Source organism: Acipenser ruthenus, chromosome 1 (assembly GCF_902713425.1).
Source record: "Acipenser ruthenus chromosome 1, fAciRut3.2 maternal haplotype, whole genome shotgun sequence".
Taxonomy (NCBI): domain Eukaryota; kingdom Metazoa; phylum Chordata; class Actinopteri; order Acipenseriformes; family Acipenseridae; genus Acipenser; species Acipenser ruthenus.
Window position 1 is genome coordinate 76,267,577 of NC_081189.1, and position 22,822 is coordinate 76,290,398.

The window sequence follows — 22,822 nt, forward strand, 5'->3', positions numbered from 1 at the left end:
GAATACAGTGAGGTATAAGTAAGCGCAAGTTAGACTAAGAGGGGCGAGGGTGGAGAAGGATTGGGCTCTGGAGACGGGGGAGCGGAGCGGGGGTACAGCTAGTCTGCTGGAGGTGGAGGAGCGGAGGGGGTGAGAGGGGGTGTAGGGAGAAATGCTAGTGTGAAGATAAGAGGGAGCAGAAAGGTCAAGACAGCGATAGGCAAGTACAAGAGTTTTGAATTGGATGCCAGCAGCGATAGGGAGCCAGTGCAGAGAGCGGAGCAGCGGTGTAGCGTGGGAGAAACGAGGAAGGGAAAAGACAAGACAAGCAGCAGAGTTTTGGATGAGCTGGAGCGTACGGATAGCAGAGGCAGGAAGGCCGGCCAGGAGGGAGTTGCAGTTGTGGGACATATTCCCTTATGTCTTAGAAAAAAGCAAACTGCTGTGTCTTAAGAACAAGGGCCCCTTGGTTCCTGGCAGACATACTGAACTATGTGACCTACTGATTAGAGGACCGGCACCTGAACTGGATTAGGCTGAGCGGACAGTTGAATTATGTACAGATAATTCACACGTGCAACAATCGTTTTGACATAAACTAGCGATGTCCAAGTGGAAAAGGACATTAAAACATCAAAGGACTGTGAGTTTAAAACAAAGGCAAGATGCACAAATAATCTCATTAAAGTGGCTATCTAGCAGAATGAAAGACTATAAACAGCCAAGCCAAACGGAACATTTTGCGCTCCACATTGAATGCTAACCAAGGTGCTGTCACTCTGCTAAGCAAAGCTGCAACTCCGGGACTCTGCCTAAAAACGGAATCAAGACAGGACTCTGCCTGAAGACAGACCCAAGACGAGGAAGCAAGCTGCAAGCGAGTCAATGACCACAAGCAATGAGATGGTGGCCCGGCTGAAGGACTGCCGTAAAACTTATTGAATTCTACACAGTCCTACACAGTAGTCAAGGTAGGTCAGTACCAGGGCCTGAACTAGGAGACGCGTGGAGTAATCGGTGAAGAAGGGGCAAATTCTGCATATGTTGCTGAGGAAGAAGCAACAGGAGCGAGATGTGCTGAGAGTAGGAGAGGGAGGGGTCAAGGGTGACACCAAGGTTCTTGGTGGATGAGGAGGGAGAGAGGGTGGTGGATTCAAGTGGAATAGAGATAGAGAGATCAGCGGTGGGGAAGGACGAGGGGGGGAGGAGGTCTGATTTGGAGAGGTTGAGTTTGAGATGATGCGAGTGCATCCAGGAGGAGATGGCTGAGAGAGGTAGAGATACGGGAGGAAATGTTGGAGTCAGAGGTGGGAAAGGAGAGGAAGATCTGGGCATCATCAGCATAGAAGTGATACAAGAAGCCAGGGGAGGAGATGAGGGGACCCAGGGAGTGGAGATAGAGTGTAGAGAGCAAACAGGAGGGGTCCCAGGCCTGAGCCACGCCAGGACACCCGGTACGTGCACTTGGAGAGGTAAGAGGAGAACCAGGCAAGAGCAGTGCCGGAGAGTCCCATGTCAACAAGGGAGGACAGGAGAATAGAGTGGTCAACTGTGTCAAAGGCAGCAGAGAGGTTGAGGAGAATTAGGTCAGAGGATCACAGAGAGTTTGTGACAGAGAGAAGTGTGCTGGGAGAAAGCCAGATTGGAGGGGGTAGAGCAGGTAATGTGTTGACAGGAAATCGGAGAGCTGGAGGTGTACCACTCACTCAAAGGTTTTAGAGAGGAATAGGGGAAGGGAGACAGGATGTTTTTTTTAAGATGGGGTGATGCAGGCTTGAGGATAGGACAGGGTATGGGTGGGGAAGGAGGCGAGGTAGTGAAGAGTTTGTGGATGTCTGCGATTTTGGAAGAGGAGGAGGCAAACTCATCAGCCGAGATGGAGGAGGGTGGAAGAGGGGGGGGGGGCTAAGGAGGGAGGAGAAGGTAGAGAAAAGTTTACGGGATTGTTGATAGAAGACTGAATGATAGAGTGGAAGTAGGAGCATTTGGCAGAGGTGAGTGTAGAAGAGAAGTAAGCAAAGAGCGAGCGATAGAAATCCAAGGCAGCAGGGAGTTTGGTTTTCTTCCATTTCTTTTCAGCAGAGCGCAGTTTGGTACGAGCCGAGCGGAGCACAGAAAACAGCCAGGGCTGGGGCGGGGAGAGGCGGGGGGAGAGGGAACAGGCGTTTCAACGGAAGGTGACAGAGGCAGTCAGCAGAGCAGGAAGGGATGGGAGTGACAGAGAGGAGATAAAGTAGTGGTCAGAGATGTCGAGAGGAGTGACCGAGAGGGCGGGGGGCCCTTTATCAGTTAATTATCAGTTTAATTTATCAGTTTTTTGGTAGAATATACAAAGATCGTTTTGAAAGCCTTTCATTGAATAAAAATAGCGATGACTGCTACACCTGAAAGACATACTGCACTGTGCTGGCTGTTTTAAAACTGCTGTAGTAGTGGACAAAATCGCACGCTGGGAAAAAGTGTCTACTACTATATATACATTCTCAATCGCTGGCTTATAAATTTGTAATCAAATGTCATTTGTACATGTTTAAGAAAACAATTAGTGTTTTATATTTTCAAATCTTTTATCATTTTGTAAACAGGAAAAACAGATTAAATTATAACCGGTAACTTCACAAAACCATTTTAGCTCTTTGTAGGTCTACTACTACTGTGACCAGGCCTTAAGGCTGGTTAAGTGTAACACAGAAAAAAAAACATCTCCTTCGCTAGTATGAAGAGCCCTCAACCAAGGTCTCAGTTATTTCCTTGTACATTCAACCCGCCCTAAAGTTATCACTTAATGAAACCCAAACACATGTGTAATGATCAGGTACAGTCTTACAGTGTTGTGGCAGGAAAACTGGGTTTCACCTCAATCAGTGTGAAAAGTCCGGAATACAAAAAAATCTAATACAAAAGGGGTTTAAAGAAATCAAGCCCTGTTATTAATTACACCTTGAACTCTTGTAAGTTAGGGAAGTCAATGGAGAAAACAAAAACCTCACCAATCACCAACACATTTCGCTCTACCCACAAATACAGAACAGTGAGACACTAGATTCACTTTTAAAACAGGTAAAAATGTACTTACCACTTACAGCAGCCTGGATTTCTCGGTCATGGTCAGATGCGAATGATTCTATCAATGGTCTGTCCTTGATCTAGAGCATAAAAAGGCACTTGCATCAAATTTAGCAAGAAAATAAATTAAACTATTCCTTAAATCAAGAAATATGTATATTTAAAAGCCCTCTGCCTTATTCCTGAAGGCACAGACAATCCTCCAGAGAAGTGTTTCCCAAACTTTTCGATTGGCAACCCAAATGAACACAATTATTCACTATTCAGTATTTTAACTGAAATACTTCTTAACTAATCAAAAAGCCATGTTTAATTTCTTTGTAACTACACTGCACTATATAAGCATTCAGGCTTTGTTTGCAGCTTGCTAAAATGTTTATGCCTCACAAGCTTTTGCGGGAACTCATGACATCTCGTGGTCAACTCATTACACTGCAGGGAAAAAAGCTTTCATTCTCAAACTAACATACTGATTCTGCAGCACTTCACCACAGTAATCATATCGGTCCGCTTTTAAGAATGAACCGCTTATAAGAATCAAATCATCTGGGACGGATGTGATTCTTATAAATGGAGTACACTGTAGTTAACATCAGCAATCCTTAGAGGAGACATCATGTCTACAAGCTGACCAGTTTGTTTAAAACTAGCTTGTTCACACAGCTAGAAGTCCAATCAAGATAATGTTTCTTATCAGTGAAAGCCAGATTTCCCTTTAACCCTTTGCGGTCCATTGTCGGACTGGGTCCGACATTGCAATTATTCCTCACAGGTCCTTTGTCGGACTGGGTCCGACATCATTATAGCAACGCAATAAACGGGTGTTTAGTCGTTTTTTCTCCGGAAAAAGCCATGAAAACCATTCAGTTGCCGAGTGGGAGCGACAGGAGCCGAGACAAGTCGAAAAAAAAAGGCGTATCTCATGAATAGTCATACATGGTATCAGGTATCAGATAACGGGGCGGTCTGAAGTAAACAAGTTGGCTGTCTGAATCAGCGCACAGAAAACACGGACATTTGCAGAGCTTTTTTGAGATGTTATAGTAATAAAATAATGACTTGGATCACATTATTGAGGAGTTTGGTGATAAAACGAGTGATCCGGAGATGATCGATCGGTATGTATGACTATTATTATTATTATTATTTATTTATTACATAGGTGAACGCTATAGCAAACGAAAGGGTGGGGCGGGGCTGGAGATGCCTAGTGAGTGCTTTGTTGATATGCAGGGCCATTTAAACCCGTTTGACTGTGAAAAAAAATACTTTTAACCCTTTGCGGTCCATTTATTAATCGTGCGTCAGGCACGCCAGGTCTAATTAATTTTCACACGCGCAGTTAATTTTATACGCGCTGTTTTTTTCACAGTCAAACGGGTTTAAATGGCCCTGCATATCAACAAAGCACACACTAGGCATCTCCAGCCCCGCCCCAGCCTTTTGTTTGCTATAGCGTTCAGCTATGTAAGAAATAAATAATAATAATAATAATAGTCGTACATACCGATCGATCATCTCCAGATCACTCGTTTTATCACCAAACTCCTCAATAATGCGATCCAAGTCATTATTTTATTACTATAACATCTGAAAAAAGCTCTGCAAATGTCCATGATAGTCTCAGTGCGCTGACGCACTTAGCCAGCTTGTTTACTATGGACGCCCATTATCTGACACCTGGTACCATGTATGACTATTCATGAAATACGCCTTTTTTTTTTTTCTTTTTTTTTTCCGACTTGTCTCGGCTCCTGTCGCTACCACTCGGCAATTGAATGGTTTTCATGGCTTTTTCCGGAGAAAAAACGACTAAACACCCGTTTATTGCGTTGCTATAATGATGTCGGACCCAGTCCGACAAAGGACCTGTGAGGAATAATTGCAATGTTGGACCCAGTCCGACAATGGATCGCAAAGGGTTAAACAGCGCGTCTAAAATTAACTGCGCGTGTGAAAATTAATTAGACCTGGCGTGCCTGACGCGCAATTAATAAATGGACCGCAAAGGGTTAAGGCTTGGCTGAGCAGTGGGGGTCCAAGCCAAATGTCTTTTGAATGGAGATTTTCTACTGACATGCCATCTAGCTTGCAGGCTGTTTATTCAAATTTCCACCTTCAGAGTTAGATTTTCTTAGATCCTCATTAATCTATACAATATACTTAACCATTGATAAATTGTATACCTTTTTGCTTCGCATACAGCCGGATTGTCTTTAGTTGAAGAGATTATTAATAACCATAACATTGTATTTGGATGTCAAGAAACAAAATATGGCCAATCAAGCAGAGACATCATTTGGAAATTAGTACTGCAGAAATTAAATGCTTTCGTCAAACAAAAAGAACTGCGAGTAAACATTTGCTTTTATTTTTTGTTCTGGTGTCTACAGACTTACCCACTAGTACATGTATGACATTAAAATGTAATAAAAAATGTTTTAAAAAAGTTTTCAAGTAATAGTGGTCTGATTTTTGTTAAAATTGAGGTACATTTTAACTCATATAAAATAATGTTGTTCCTTCCAGCAAGTATTACTGCTTACATAAACAATGATGCACCAGGATATTAGCCTACAGAGAGCAAAGCACATTAAATGAATAGCGAACATAAATTCAGGAGCAATAATTAATTGACAAGCAGAATATCTTCTAGTTAAAAATTGTCATCAAACAGACTTCATTTTGCTCCACTGCCATTACAACAGGGACTTATCTATTGAAGACAGGCCTAATCTCAATAAATAGAAAAAGCTCCCTGGGATTTTAGAAGCTACAAAATAATGTTTACAGGCAGAAGCAATTTGAACATCCCCAAGAGTTGTGGTCAGCATATAATAAGGTATCAAAACATATTTCCATTTTTTTTTTTTTTTATCAAACGTTTTTTATTGGGGAGTACAATAAACACAGTACAGTAATGTAACGAATACAATATTCCCCCAAGTTTTTCAATTTTTTCCACTCCCTCCCTGCCTCCCCACCCACCCACCTTCTCGCTCCCTCCCTCCCCATGCACCCTCTCTCTTTACTCACCCTCTCCCTCCCTCCCTTAATAGTAACAATGTTAGCAAAATGGTAATTTCTGCGTAGTCTCAGCATGCGTAAATGAGAGAGTCTACTACCATTAAAATAATAGTTCTGCCTTGTTCTATGAATAAGGAATTCTGCCCTATCTCTTAATAGTAGGTTAAGTTCTTTTCTGACTAAATTAAGTTTGAGTGCTGTGGTATCAGAGAGAGCATTTTGCTGGGCATGTTCCAGAAAAGCCATTTTGGTCTCCAGCTTTGAGATTTCTCCAAGACTTATTAATTTTTTTTTTTCTTTTTTAAAAATTTAGTCGTCGCCAATTTTTTACCCCGGTTTTTCTCCCCAATTTAGTATGCCCAATTATTATCTGTATCCTCGGCTCACCGCTCGCAACTCCCCCCCCCCCCCCCCACCCTGCCCCCTCGGGAAACGGAGGCTGGAACACGCGTCCTCCGAAACGTGCTCCTGCCAAGCCGTCATTTTTCGCACTGCAAATCCACAGCAATGCCACCAGACCTATAGTGCTGGAGGACAACACAGATCTGGCGGCTCCACTGCAGAACCACAGGCGCCCTATCGGCCACAGGGGTTGCTGATGCGCGGTGAGACGTGGATTCCCCTGCCGACCTAAGCCCTCCCTACCCGGGCCGCCCTCTAGGAACTCCTGGTCACGGTCGGCTGTGACATAGCCTGGATTCGAACTTGCGATCTCCAGGCTATAGGACACATCCTGCACTCCGCCCGAAGTGCCTTTACTGGATGCGCCACTCGGGAGCCCCCTAGTGGTGTTATCTTTAATGAATCCCTTCACCGCATCCCACAGTATGCGAGGATCGTTAACAAAGCCGCGGTTAAAAGTAAGGAATTCCCCTAGTTTAGACTGAAAAGACGTGCGGAAGGAATCACTTTACAATAGTGTGGTATTAAAGCGCCATCTAGGGGCGCGAGTCAGGGCATCAGTCAGAATTACTCTACAAAGGTTCGCATGGTGGTCAGAGAGGCTCATGGGTATAAGCTCAGCAGTTTGTACTTCGGAGAAGAGAGACTGCGTTGCAAGGATATAATCAATCCTGGAGAATGATTTATGTCTCGGTGAAAAAAAAAAAAAAAGAGTACTCCCTAGCCAAGGGATTAATCACACACCAAATGTCAACCACACCTGTATCTGAGACAAGTTTTCTCAGTGCCGAAGAGGATAAACGGTGCAAGGTCCCTTCTTGTGATGCAGATCTGTCCAAACAGTGGTTCATGACAGCATTCATGTCACCGCCGATAATCAAAGAGAAGTCAGACAATTCCAGCAAATGATTGGTCAGAGAGTTAAAGAAACCTGCTTCAAATATGGTGGGAGTATATACTGATATAAAAGCAATTTTTTTGCCCACGATAACAGATTTCAAGTATGCTGTTCTCCCTGTTTCATCTCCCCCTGCACCCATAATCGTGATCTGGAAACTGCAGCGTAACAGAATTAATGCACCTTTAGTTTTGTTTTCAGCTGAAGAGGAAGCGACCATGTGAAAATATTTATTCGCTAATCTAGGTACATCTTGTTGTTTAAGGTGGGGTTCCTGTATCATGACAAGATCTATTTTTTTCTGCGCAGGAGCAGGCTGTGCGTTTAATCAGTGAATTTAGACCTTGCACGTTCCAGGACAGGACAGAAAGACTAGTCATAGGAGTCGAAAACAAATTTAATATTCAGGGACACATGAACATGATGTCGTGTAGTACGACCAGTGATAAGAGAAGCAGGTCTGACAATGAGAAGAAGCATAACAATCTTGCCCTCCGTGATAGTCATATTTATCCATCCTAGCTCAAATATTGAGGTAGCCACAAGTATCCCCATCAACCTCCCCCATCCCCGCAAAACCCAAAACCCAGTACTATGGGACAAACATCGCAGTGTCGTGTCCAAAAAAAAAAAAATCTCATTTTTAACCCTTTGCAGTCCTATGTCGGACCAGGTCCGACATTACAATTTTCCCTTTCCGGTCCGATGTCGGACAAAAAGACGTAAAACACGGGTCTCTAGTCTTTTTTCTCCGGAAAAAGGCGAGAAAACCATTCAATGGCCGAGTGAGACCAATAGGAGCCTTTCTGTCCAACTGCAATATTAGCTGACGGTCTGAGTAAAACAGGTTAAATATTAGCATACGAGGCCTGTCGTTCATGCCGGATTTGTCAGCGTAAATACAATGTGCTCTCATGACTTTTATCTTCTTGTTCGCCAAAGATGGGAACCACAGCGGAAGATGCATGTTTAGGAAAGTGGTGGTGCTTTCGGCTTCTGATCCCTAAGGTAGGCCTACGAGATGAAGGTTATTTCGGCGGTTCCTTTCCTCCAGATCAGTGATCTTGGCTTCCATGCAGTCTACTCTGGAGTTGCAGAGGGAGACCGCTTTCTTGTTATCCTCAGCCGATGTTCACACAAGGTTGATATCAGCCTTTATTTCTTTGAGCTTGAGAGTGAGAGAAGATAGTTCCTTATGTATCGAACTGAGTTTGGAGTCCGACTTCATATACATGTCCTCCAGTCAGGAAAATTGGTGTTCGGAAAATAGACGTTTTTCTCCATATAGGCCTCCATCATAATGGTTGAAAGAAAGTCAGGGGTCACGTTTCCAGCCTTAGATGGAGACTTCTATGCAGCCATTGAACCAACGGGTCATGTGACCTCTTCCATTTGTTTTTTAATATACAAAAGTTACTGCTAAGTCAATTACTGTAGGCATGTTGCCAGGGAACCTTAACCCCTTCAACTCCAGATGTAATAATGAAGGTACCAGATTTAGAAATAATCTTAATTGCTATTATTACCCCTGAAATTACTACTAAATACTATTAGAAAGGTAATAAAACAATTATATATCAATTAAATAAAAATAAAAAAAATAGTTTGGTATACTTTTAATCATTGGTAACATATTTTTTAATAAAAAATGCCACTACAAAACCTGATACAAGTGCCAAAACTAAGGTTAACTTTAATTTTATTAGTCAATAAATATGAAAATCAAAGTTTATCTTTTGAAAAATGAAATACATATTTTCACTAATGTGTAATGTTGTAATGCCTAATCGATTTTGTGTATATTTCTCTTTATACAACAGTTTTTAGTTGTGTTACGGTTATGACAGATTTATGTGCTAAAACATTCTTGAATAAAAATATTAAAATATACATACAAATTTCAGCTCGGCTGAGTTATGTTATATGCAGATAAGATTTTTTCTTATTTAATTTTGGTTGTTTCACTAAAAAAATATCACATAAATTTCTCAATTTTTTGGAACCCCAAATGTGTCCCCTTTCTGTAGAATGACCCTTATACCTGACCATCTCCGAATTAACACTAAATTATTGAATATGGAGATGGTCACATTCTGCATGAGTTTTAGTTTGCATGGCCGGCAGTCAATAATCACTGACTGCCAACCATGCATTCACACAAGCTGTCTGGCAGAGACGAGCTGCTAACACCGCCTCTGCCAGACCACATTCAAACACAAAATACATACAAATCATACAATACATGTCTTTTAACTAATAACACAACACACCACCAACCATTAATTTGCCCTGCTTTGCCCTGCCCCCTCTAATTATGTGCAGGGATTTTCTTCTGTCTTGTCACATACAGCTTGGCCCGTCTGAGGTCAAGGATCGGTCTGAGGCCACCATCCCGCTTGGGCACAGGAAGTACCTGGAGTAGAACCCTTCCTCAAACTGGAGGGGTGTACTATACACATAGCCTGCTTTAGCAGAGCTGCTACCTCCTGAGACACCACTGCAGCGTCTTGCTGGTCTGTGACTGATGTTGGAGTCACGCCCTGAAAGGGAGGGGACCGTGCTTGAACTGCAGAGAGTAGCTGGTTTGAATGGTAGTAAGCACCCAGATGGCCGTGGTGCACTGATGCCAATACTCCAGATGGCTCCCTGAGAAGGGGCCCTGTGCCTGTGGCAGCAAACCCCTAGGGCCGCTGCTCACCTTGTGGCTTAGCCTGAGGCTTTTGCCTCTGCGCCGGGCAGCATAACTTTATAGCCTCTGCAGCGAACAACCACGTGCCAGTTCTGAATACCACCTCTGGCAGCAGGTACAGCTGGCTGTGCTGATCCCTGAGGCTGCTGGGGCCAGGGGCACCAGTTTGCCACTGGTTTGCGCACTGTGGATGGTCGCTTTTTTGGAAGCAAGCGCACCAGCTCCTTTGTGGATTCCCGTGTGGTGAGAGTGTTGCAGCATGTCGTCCACCGCGGGACCAAAGGTATGCCCCGGTGTAATAGGGGCATCCAACAGTTGCGCTTTGTCACCATCAGGCACACGTGCCTGGGAAAGCCAAAGCTGACAGAGCAGCCAGGTTTCTACCCACCACCTGCCCCGTTCAGTTTAGACAGGTGGATCAGGTTCTTATTGATCTGGCACAATTCATCCAGTTGTTGTGGTGATGGCCTGTGGTTGTCAGAGATGGACCTCAGCAAATGTGACACGACACTGCTTGTTGGGGCAAATAGCATCCTTGGGGCCAGGCCCAGCTTCTCCACTGTACACCCTATATAGGGTGTCCATAGACCAGGAAACAGCAGGAGCTTCCTCGGGGTAGGAGAAGAAGAGACAGAAGAAGATGAGGAAGACGGCTTCCTATGCGGGCTTTTCCATGCGTTTCGTCCGCTCTTCTTTGGCACAGCGCCATGGGGTGAGGACGTAGCCTCCTCTCAAACAGAAGGTGATGGGGAAAAACGCTGTGCAGGGGTGAGGGACGCAGAGTGCTCTGTAGAGCTGCTGAAGAGACATTTCTCCAGCATACGCTTGGAGAAATGCGCACAAAACTCTCAGAAACTGCAGTTCACCAGTAACTCCTTGGCATGTTCTGGCCCCAGGCAGGAAGAGCATCTGCCGAGTTTGTCCTCCCCAGGGAGGCTGGCCTTGCATGTGTCACAGAGATAAAACCCAGGCATTATGCAAATAACAAGAAATATACAGTAAGAATGTACAGCTGTTAAAAGACAGCAACGGGGCCGTTCAAGACCCAACAAGACCAGCTTGGTACCACACTGGAGATGCAAACACCGGTCGGTAGCGGGTCGGAACCGGGACAGCACGGGGTCGGGTTGGTTTGTTGCCTGTAGCATCAGGTCAGTACGGAATGGTACTGATGGTACTGTACAGTACAATACGGGGTCAGAACCGGTTTGGTGTCTGTAGCACCGGGTCATTACGGTACGGTGCAATATGGTACGGTAACGATGGTACAGTACCGTAACTGTGCAGTAACCTCGGTCCCAGTTCGGTACAGATGGTACCGGGTTGTAAACGGAGCGGGTCGTGGCCTCAGTACCAGTATGGTACGTGTCACTCGGTTCGCAGTTACCGCAGGTAGCAATGTACAGGGATGCCCACCTGTGCAAGCTACTGGCAAAACCACTCAGTCAGTACCCACACGAGACAGATGGAAGCCTGCTTGTTAGTAAACTAACAGACCTCGTAATGGTGATGTGAAAGCTGTCACCAAAACGACACCAAGATGCTGTGGGAGGGATTCCAGAAGCAGCCTCTTGGTCCTGCACGGTGCTGCTGAGCCCAGCAGCTGCTCTCACTACACGTGTGCTGCAGCACGCACACATAGTCTCTGAGAAAACAGAAAAATATAATGAGAAAATAAATAATTTTCACATCCAATAATACAGTAATACAATTACTTAATTATACAAACCATCTCTTATTTTTGGCCGAAGCCAAAAAGATAATAAAATAACTCCAGCCAGAGCTATTGCAGCCTGGGGGGAGAGCACAAAGTCAGCCGACTTACATTTGCTTGATCCCTGGGAAGGGGCGACTCAAGTCGTCGGCTTCACATGGGGCACAAGGCCGCAGTAGGATATAACAAACAACAGGCTGTAGTGCACAAATACGTGTAATTAGTAAAACTAATACAGCGATTATTTGTAATATCATATATAATTTGTGTAAAACACAACAAATGTGAAAATGTATAACAGACAAAGTAACAAGTACTTATCTGATAGGCTCTTCTGTCAGGTCAGTTCGTGAAAGGAAAAATGGTGTTGAGTTCTGTGTGTGCATTCCTTTATACACTCGGGGGCGGGCATGACTGTGTCACAGAGGCTCGGATGAGCAGCTTTGTTTTATCTTATTTCAGGTTTCGGGTCTTAAAGAGGTTAATACCCATTCGGTAATGGTTACATTTCATACTTGCAAGGGAATCATTTTCACATAACATCTTAAAAACTGCAGATAAAAAGTCCTCCAAAAGAATACCTTTGCTCATTAAAAAAGTGCTATATCCTATGTAAAAAGAACATGCAGACTATGTAACAAAAAGACAGTGAGCCAGAGCAACTCATTCTTTTAAGACCTGTGTCTTTTGATTATTTTTAATGACTCTTGGTTGCTGAGCAATATGAAACATCACGCAATCTTACTGTGCAAAATAGATTAAAACAATGAGTTTTAGAGGTCTCAAACCATATAAAGAAAGCAAATTAAGTTAATGAATGAGTACTGAGATTAAATGTTGTTGCTACTGCTTAAAAAGACATAGAAAACAAAAATTAGATCCAATACGTTATATTGGTTAAAGCACATTCAAACATGTGAATGCAGGAAAGCAACCAGAAGACCCTGTTACACTGCTGAGGAATAAAAAAAAATCTAACATGATTCTTTTAAATTACTTTTCACATACAAAACCCACATTACCTATTACAACAATAAACCCAAAGGATTGGAATTTGTCATTATATGTGAATCTAATTTTAAATTTAAATGAGCTGACACAAAAAATTCATTCTAAGACAGAAGACATGGCTGCTATAAATCAAAAGCAATAACATTAAATCATTTTGGAAAAAAAAACTTCTTAATACAATAAGTAGCTATGAAGGCAAATGTAATAGCAAAGTAAGAGACACCCAACAAAGACACATACTGGCTATCGGGATCATCCGATGCACAAACATGTAAGATACCGAACAACCAACATAACTTGGCTCTCCTAACAAATTGATTATTTCTGCATTACCCAAGCAGAATCACATATTTCTGCTGGACCTATTGGAACATTAATACTGTATATGTTATTTAACCTTCATAAACATTAGGCCGATGTTTTATTACTGATGCTATTATTATTATTATTATTATTATTATTATTATTATTATTATTATTATTTTAAAGTTCTTATTACCTATAAGGCCTTATATGGTCTTGGACTTTCTTATCTTCAAGATCTGTTGACCCCATATGTCCCTTGTCATTCCCTCAGATCGGAAAAATGCTAATCTTCTGACAGTCCCTGACTTAGTTTGAACTCTATCGGAGCCGGGGCATTTAGTTATAACGCCCCTCGTCTTTGGAACTTGCTCCTGATTCATATTAAAACAGGTATGAGTAATGAGAAGCAGCACATAATTGTAATACTCTGTGCGATAGCAGACATCCGCAAACTGCCTCCATATGCATAATTGAGGTTGTATCTTATTTTTTCCTCAAATTGAGGGTGGGAAATTTGGGCTGCGTCTTAAATTCGATGGTGTCTTAAATTCGAAGGAATGCGGTATATTGAACATACAACTCAAACTAAACTCAATTAAAATTACACTAAAACTAAATAGCCATAATGGAAGTATGGTATTTACGGAGCCCGGGATATTATCTTGGGCACACAAGACAGATATCTTGTGGCCACGAGATAGCAAGACATGCACATGAGATATATCTTTTTTCTCTCATGTGGTTATCCCCCCTGCTCCCCCTGGGTTCCGTAGGTATTAAATATATTGCAAGTTTATTTATTTATTTATTTTAATGCTGTATTAGGAAAAACAATATGAAAGTGCTAGCAAACCAGCATTAATTGGAAAAAGACATTATTAAGTTTGTCCAGGAGTATTTTTAATGAGTTGGCAGTAAAGTTCTAACCTCCAAAGTGATTTTTCAAACTTTTAAAATGAACTACACAAATCCTTCTGCTCACTTTTCAAACCACATTTCAGAAGTCATAAAGAAATAAGGCTAACCGACACAAATATCTCTAGCTTCCTGTCCTCATACAGTTATTCTTTGTATAGGATATGAAATGCTTATTTAATAAATCTTAGAACAAGCATATTACATCCACTTGGGAATCATCATTATTACATTATTATATTCTACTGTCAAAAACATCCATCCATACACTAGGATGTTAGGCTAGGATCAATCAATGAAAAAAAAAGTTTCACTTTTTAAATAAAGAAGTGAGTGCCCCTTGAGGCAGTGTGGGAGTATGACATGTCAAAGGTTAAATTATATTTAATGTATCATACAGCACTACAAAATCTATAGCTTTTCTTTGTTATTTTTTGTAAATGTGCATGCTCACCTCACTTTATTTTCTTTGACCTTTTCCAAGGTGATTGACACAGTTTGGTTGCTGGTTTTGCCAGACAGTAGCCAAAAGGATAACTTCAGCAGCACAAAGATCTACTTGATATTATAACTGCTGATGGTTATACAAAGCAGCCCTGTAGGCTTCTTCCTACACTTCCTTATTCAGGTTTAACCCACATGGATTTCGAACAGCAAGCCTCTTGGGGGCAAATGGTTAATGTGCTCTCTTGAAGTCTACAAGCCAGCTGTGAAATTGAGATGTGGGTGGATAGTGGGATCTACCAGTTAGCAGGTATGGCATTACTTTTAAAAGCTGATATAGGAAATTACTAATGAGAAAGGCCAGTTATGAGTAAACTATTTGAATAACATACCAGTAATTTTTATTTTCATTGTTAACATTAAAGTCTGTTTCAAAGCTCTTTTCAAAATGTCCACTCTAGTGCACTGATAGTTTAACGATTATTGCCCACATTGTCAAACAGGTAACACAGCAATACAGTGATTTAGAGGACAGATCTCAAGCCCCAGTGCACTAGATCGGTGTAGGTTCTAGTCTTTAAAACAGTACTATAAATGGAAAAGACACATTTAAGTTACCATTGAAACCGTAACTGTAACAAAAACACGGATTTGAACGCCCAGGAAAACCTGGGTTAACGTAGTGCTTGCTTTTTTTTTTTTTTTTTTTTTTTTTAATAAATGTAGTCATTGCCAATTATTTTTATTATTTTCTCCCAATTTAGAATGGCCAATTATTTTTTAAGCTCAGCTCACCGCTACCATGCAGCTACCCAAGAGCTACAGTGTTGGAGGACAACGCAGCTCTCAGGCAGCTTACAGGCAAGCCCGCAGGCGCCCGGCCAGACTACAGGGGTCGCTGGTGCGGGTGAGCCGAGGACACCCTGGCCGACCTAACCCCCCCCCCCCCCCCCCCCCCCCCCCAGATGACGCTCGACCGATTGTGCGCCGCCCCCTGGGAGCTCCTGTCCACGGTCGACGTAGTGCTTGCTTTTAAACAAAATGCATGCATGCAGCTTGCGTCCTGGCTGTGCGAAGTAGGCCGGTCTTCGCTGGGGACTCCCAAGGAAGCGTCGCATTGGCACAGGAGGTAAAACCGGCAGGGACTGTTTCTCCTCATCGCTCTATAGCGAACCCTGCTGGCCAGGCGCCCAGTAAGCTCAGAGCAGACACCTGCAGGGCTGGCTTTTGTCCTCCAGAGATTGGTAGCTCGCTGACATCCGCTCTCAAGTTCCTGGGTGAAAAAGGAAGCTGGCCTTGTCGTGGGATCGGAGGATGCCCACTGAACCTTCGGGTCTCCTGAGCCATGTGGGGAATTGCTACAGTGAGGAGAAAAGCGATTGGGCATTCCAAATTGGGAGGAAAATTATAATTGTACACACTAAAATAAAAAATAAAAATATATAAATAAATAAAAAGGTGCTTTGTTTAAAAATAAAAGTGTTCCTTGCTTTTAAATCTGCCTCACCTTTGTATGGATACATTTGTTGGTACAGTAATCTTGCATTCTCTGAGTCCACCACGCCACTTATAGGAATGCCTATCTGGTTGCATTGTACGCATGGTTGACCGGTCAGTTCGTAAGTTTGGTGTTCATAACTCTGAGGTTCTACTGTAGAAATATTTTCAGTATCTAATTTGAAAGACATTTAACCCTTTGGTATTGTGCATTATGTCTCAAATGTACTCATGTACTAGATAGTTGGTATATTGAAATATAGATAAATGGCCTAATCTTCTAAACAAGCTGGCAGAAAGCCCATGTAGACTTCAAAGTTGAAGTGCTCCATGTGAAACATTCAGATAGACTAAAGCCAAATCCTACTACTAACATTTGAGTGGTGCACATATTTCCAGACAACCTGTTAAGTGTCCTAAACCAGTGGTGTGAACAGATACACATGAATGGTGCTTATCTTCAGCATTTCCTTCAAAGTTTCAACAGCTCTCACAAACAAGTTAATTATTATTATTATTATTATTATTATTATTATTATTATTATTATTATTATTATTATTATTATTATTATTAATTGCATTTATATAGCTCTTTTTTATACAAAGGGATCACAAAGCACTGTACAGTACATAGCAGAAAAAAGAACAAACCACAATACATTCGTATAGCATGTCACACATACAACTGCCACACTCAAACCATTTAAATAACAGATTTAAATAAAAGTATAGACATAATAATACAAAAGTAGCAATTTTAAAGTCACATTAAAACCCACTAAGATAAGAAAGTCATTTTATAAAAGTGCGTTTTTAGTCTTGACTTGAAAACTGTAACAATCCCACCTTCCCTGACAAACGAAGGCAGTATTCCATAATTTCAGAGCTCTACAAGGAAAAGCCCTACCTCCCGTGTTGCTTTTGTTGACCCTAATACCATGCTTTAGCTTGATTATGCATTTTTAAAACATTTACAGTTGCCGGAAAGCCCTTAAAAGCCAGTGGCCCAGGCACACAAGGTACTCTAAGAAACAGAGCTGGATGCAGTTTCTTCCAAAAGCCTCTTCACACTGTTTACAAAATGTAAAATAGATAAATACTGCAGAAGATTCCAAAGACAGTAATATAAAAACAGAAATTTTAAACAGTACACAGAGTAACCTATTATTATTATTATTACTAATTAATAATAATAATAATAATAATAATAATAATAATAATAATAATAATAATAATAATAATAATTACAGTGCTTTTTGTATTAAATAAGAAACTTCAAACAAATTTCAAAAACACATTTGTATTTCACCCGAGACACTATTATTCAGTACCTGCCACCACAGTTTAATATGCTTAGATGGGACAATTTATTCTAGAGGAACAACAACTCATAATTACTGTAGGTTTTATTGGGGTCATTAGGAAGCCATGACTCATTATCAATGTTTACAATTGCAGAAGAATAGTATAAGGAATAATGCACACACTGTATGAAACTGTATGAGTTAAAACGATTTCATTATCAGCTGCAGTCTGAGACTCCAGCAACACAATTAGAAGGCCCACACACTTTTTAAAGCTTCAGCAAAAGGTCACCTCTGCCAATATTTTCATCAACTTTTGATTAATGGCTTCTGGTCTTTAACTTTGAGCACAGCAACAGACACATCAGTAATTATTTTCAAATATTCTAAATCTATTTCATATGAAACCCAAACAAAAATATCTAATGACCCTTGGCAGTTGCGGGTACAGGACAGGCTGCTTTCAATCAGTGCAAAGTATTGATTGGCTGGTTTTGGTGGATAATAAAATAGATTTGGACCGATTGTGTCTTTATTTTGTATTTGCTGTCCAATAGATGTGAACTGAGCTTTGAATACAGTAAGGTGAAATTCAAGATCTGGCACTTGTGCGTATTGATGTTAAGTTCAATTCACAGTTGATGCTGACACGTTCCACCTGGCATCTACTGTCTGGTAGAAGCCCACTAGCACTGGAAGCTGATTGGCTGATGGTACTGAATTGTTTTGTAATATGATAAAGTCAGAATCAATACCAAACAAAAAGCTTTTGTTTTCCATGATGAACATTACAATGCTATCTACTTGCTACCCAGCAGCATCGCTGTGTGATACACCGTATTCCTTCGAATTTAAGATGTCCTTGAATTTAAGACACAGTCCAAATTTCGCACTATCAATTTGAGAAAAAATAAAATAAAACATCAAATAAAGATGCATTTATAAAGACACAACCTCAGTTATGTATATAAGAAAACAACGTATGGAGGCAGTTTGTCTGCTGTTACACAGAGCATTACAGTTATGCACTGCTTCTCATTTACAATCGTGATTACTCACACCTGTTTTTCTCCCTTTTTGTGAACTGTGGTATTGCTTGGCATGTCAAAAAATACAGGGTTTGATCAGCATTTCCGAAGAACGGAGCCTAATAACGAAATGCTGAAATTGTAAATGCTTGTCTTCGAATTCTTCAGGAAGCAAATGATGCATCTTTGAAAATAGCTGCCTGTATGTCACGGATGATTTGAGATCGGGCAGTGAAGGTTTTGCTCGTCTTTTCTCGGCAGCCAGTCACATTGTTGTTTGTGTACTCAGGTAATTACATACTTTGTTGGCAATTTTAATAGACCCATCACTATACTCGAATTTAAGATGCAAGCCAGTTTTGTGAAGAAAAATGTAGTTTGAAATTTGAAGGAATATGGTAATTGCTACAATATTATTTAATAACCAGGAGAATGAATTATTATGTGTGCTTTTGGTTTGTTGCCTTGCTTATATCAAAGAATGAGGTGTTGTTAGTAGGTGATTCAATTATACGCTATGTCCAGTGATTTTAGCCGTAAAGATCCCATAAATAGGGTTGTTACCTGCCTCCCTGGAGCAAAAGTAAAGGATATTGAATCAAGAGTGCACACATTATTAAATCACAAAACAGAGTCTGTGGTCATTGTACATGCTGGTACAAATGACATAAGGAACAGAAAATCTGAGATTCTGAAAGAGGATTTTAAATTCTTAACAAGACAGCTGGAAAGGTTAGGATGCAAAATGATTCACTCAGGTCTACTACCTGTTGATGGTGTATTCAGTAGAATTAGGGCCTTAAATACTTGGCTGGCTGGTTGGTGTGTGCAAGAAGGGCTGGGATTTATAAACTGGGATTGTTTTTGAAAAATAAATAGATATTATAGGAAAGATGGACTGCACCTAAATAGGTCAGGGGCAAGCAGGCTAGCTGATAACATCGAACATCACCTAGCAAGGTATTTAAACTAGGAACTGGGGAGGGAATCTAAAGAGGCATGTAAAATTCAGGTTGAAAGTATCCTGCCATCCCTGCTACCCGCTGAGTAAACACAGGTGTATGCTACACTAACCTTTGTCAAATTCCTATTACCCCTGCTCAATCACATGCTCTTGATTGGACCAGTTTATGCCTAGGTTTATTTAATGTCAGGTCTCTGTCTAATAAAGCTCTGTTAATTCTGGCAGTATCTACAAAGACTGTGGACCGTACATTTAAATCCTGGGTAATTAATTCAACTGCTGTTAAGCTTTCTGATGTATTGAGCTGATTACCACTCTCTGAGTCCTCATCAGTAGATGAGCTGGTTAATACCTACAACACCACCTTGACTGGTATCTTAGATACTGTAGCGCCAATCAAAACTCAGAAAGTGTCTTTTAAAAAAAGCTCACCGTGGTTCAATGATACAGCTTGTAAGATTAAATATGAGGGTTGTAAAATGGAACGGAGATGGCAGGAATCTAAACTGCATGTTCATTACATCGCATGAAAGGGCCACCTGGTTAAATATAGGAAGGCTTTGGTGCGGGCTAGATCATCATATTATTCTAATTTAATTGAAACAAATACAAATAATCCTAGATTTATTTTTGCTACCCTAGATAAATTAATTAATCTTTCCACTAATAGTCCTACCCTTGACATTGGCTCCTGTCACAGCTGCAAGGACTTCTTACATTTCTTTAAAAATAAAATACTAGACATCAAAAATGAGATTCCACAGACACCTTCTATTAAGGAGGACTCCAGCACAATTTTACCAACTACACCTATTAAGGCTACTATGGGGGCATTTCCTTTGATTACCTTACATGAACTGACGGAGCTAGTTCAACATATAAGAGCTACTACATGCTCTCTTGAGCCTATTCCTACAAAACTGTTAAAATATGTTCTTGGTAGTATTAATACCCATATTTTAAAATGTATCAATGGTTCACTTTCTTCCGGTATAGTTCCCTCAGCACTAAGATAGCTGTGGTAAAGCTATGATGAAGAAACACAATTTGGACCCTAAAGTCCTCAATAACTATAGGCCAATCTCCAACCTACCATTCTTAGATAAAGTTCTAGAGAGAGTTGTTCCATTTCAATTACAAACATTTCTAACTCTTAAATGGTATGTTTGAGAAGTTTCAGTCTAGTTTTCATACTGCACATAGCACCAAGACGGCCCTTGTCACAGTTGTGAACGATCTGCTGTTAAGCTCTTTCCATCAGTATTAATTCTTCTTGATCCAAGTCTTTGATCCTGATCTATCATTTGATACTAAAGCATCTTTTTACCATTTGAGAAATATAGCCAAACTTAGACCAGTTATTTCCATATCTGATGCCAATAGAGTAATACATGCCTTTTTTCATCAAGAATTAATTACTGTAATGCACTTTTTTCTGGTGTCCCAAAACGTGTGGTATTCCGCTTGCAGCTTGTTCAGAATACCGCTGCTAGAATTGTGACTAAAACCAGGAAAAGTGAACATATTATCCCTGTCTTGGCCTCGTTGCATTGGCTCCCTGTGCAGTATAGAATTGATTTTAAGATTTTCTTGTTAACTTACAAGTCCCTGAATGGATTAGCACCTAGTTATTTGCAGAAGTTACTGACCCCGTATCTTCCAAACCGCACTCTGAGATCGCAGGATGCGGGGCTGCTGGTTATTCCTAGGGTCAACAAAAGCAACACGGGAGGTAGGGCTTTTTCTTGTAGAGCTCCTAAATTATGGAATGCTCTGCCTTCGTTTGTCAGGGAAGCTGGGAAAATTATCGTTTTCAAGTCAAGGCTAAAAACACACTTTTATAAAATGGCTTTCTTATCTTAGTGGGTTTTAATGTAACTTTAAAATTGCTGCTTTTGTATTATTTTGTGTATACTGTTATTTAAATGGTCTGACTGTGGCAGTTGTATGTGTGACATGCTATACAAATGTATTGTGGTTTGTTATTTTTCTCTGCTATGTACTGTACAGTGATTTGCAATACTTTTGTATAAAAAGCGCTATATAAATGCAATAAATAAATAAATAAAATAAATTTGCTGCTGTATAGTATATACTGGACAGAGAATGCTTGAATACACTTGTGGTGCATTGAAAAATCCCACCTATTCATTCATGAAAAACTAAACCCAAACAAGCCTAAAATGGACATATTCCAGTTCTGAGGAGACTGTTGACTATATCAACAAGTTAATTTGCATTTTAAAATATGACCAAATATGGCTACTTAATTTGTATTTTATAAACTATGCACACAAACAAAATCTACAAATGTGTTAGTGCTACTTACTGCACAAAGTTGAAATCCAAGTTTAATATTGAGCAGATATTATTGTGTTTTAATTATTAAACTTCACTTTGGGGTTTTGTATAATATCTTGCATTTGCAGTAGGATTGTGTGTTTCACCAGTCTTCAAGGAATATACTCGAAATTAAATTAAAAACTCAAGGGGCTACTGTCGTGTAGGTTTGTATATTTTATCATGCATAAAATGTCTGCATGTGTATTTCCAAATACATTTTAGGCTTCATGCTTTTAGCTCTCTGATCAGAAACACTTAGGGCAGTAAATTAGTGAAGGGTCTTTACACAGTAAAGTAAGGTACATGTGTAATTTACTGTCCACATAGACTAACTGTGAATTAACCTAATATGTTGAATTATTAATGACTGAATCGTGGAGTAACAAGGGGGAACACTATAACAAATACAAAAACACATTTAAACTAAATTAGAATGTGTGCTACAGCAAAGTTTCTTAAAATGTAGAGATGCATATGCAATCACATTAAATACTGCTGTAGTTCCAGAATTCTGCTGTATTTCACCTAGCAGAACATAGTCAACTTATTTTTGCTGGTTTGAAACAAATCACTGAGGAAGCTGTACCTTTGACCATCCCTTGTACATGCCATGCACTAGTTACACAAACTAGGCTATTTAAAAATAGAAAAAAAAAACCTTGGTAACACACAGATTATTTGCTTTTCAGCAAGAAAAATGTGCATGATATTTTAAATGTCAGGCATGTGACTTTTTTTCTTTTTACAAAAAATACACTCCATTACAGTCTATTTTGACATACAGTTTGCTTTGTTAAGGAAAGTCACTGATAATTTATTATGCCAAGCTCAGTATAATACAAGCAAGTAGAGGTTATTGTACACCTGGCTGTGTAATCCAGCAAGGAAATCCCCCAAGGGGGCTTAGAAATGCTACGCTCAAGGTGGCATGTATATTTTACAGCTCTGAGGCTCATACAAACAGGAACACAAGCTGTAGGTTGTGTGTGCCTCCGACTACCTTAGTTAAGAAAGTCTGTTGAAGCAGAATTGAACCACTGCACAGTGGGAAAGGGTATTTGTTTTCTCGTCAGTAGTAGACATTAGAAGCTGTGACCATTGGTTGAATAACAGGCCTGAAACCAGTGCTGCTAAAAAGAAGAAATGTCTACATATTGACACTTTTTTTCAATATAGGCAGGTCCATGGTATAAAAAAGACATGTTATTGTAAAATCCGTCCATGCAGATTCAATT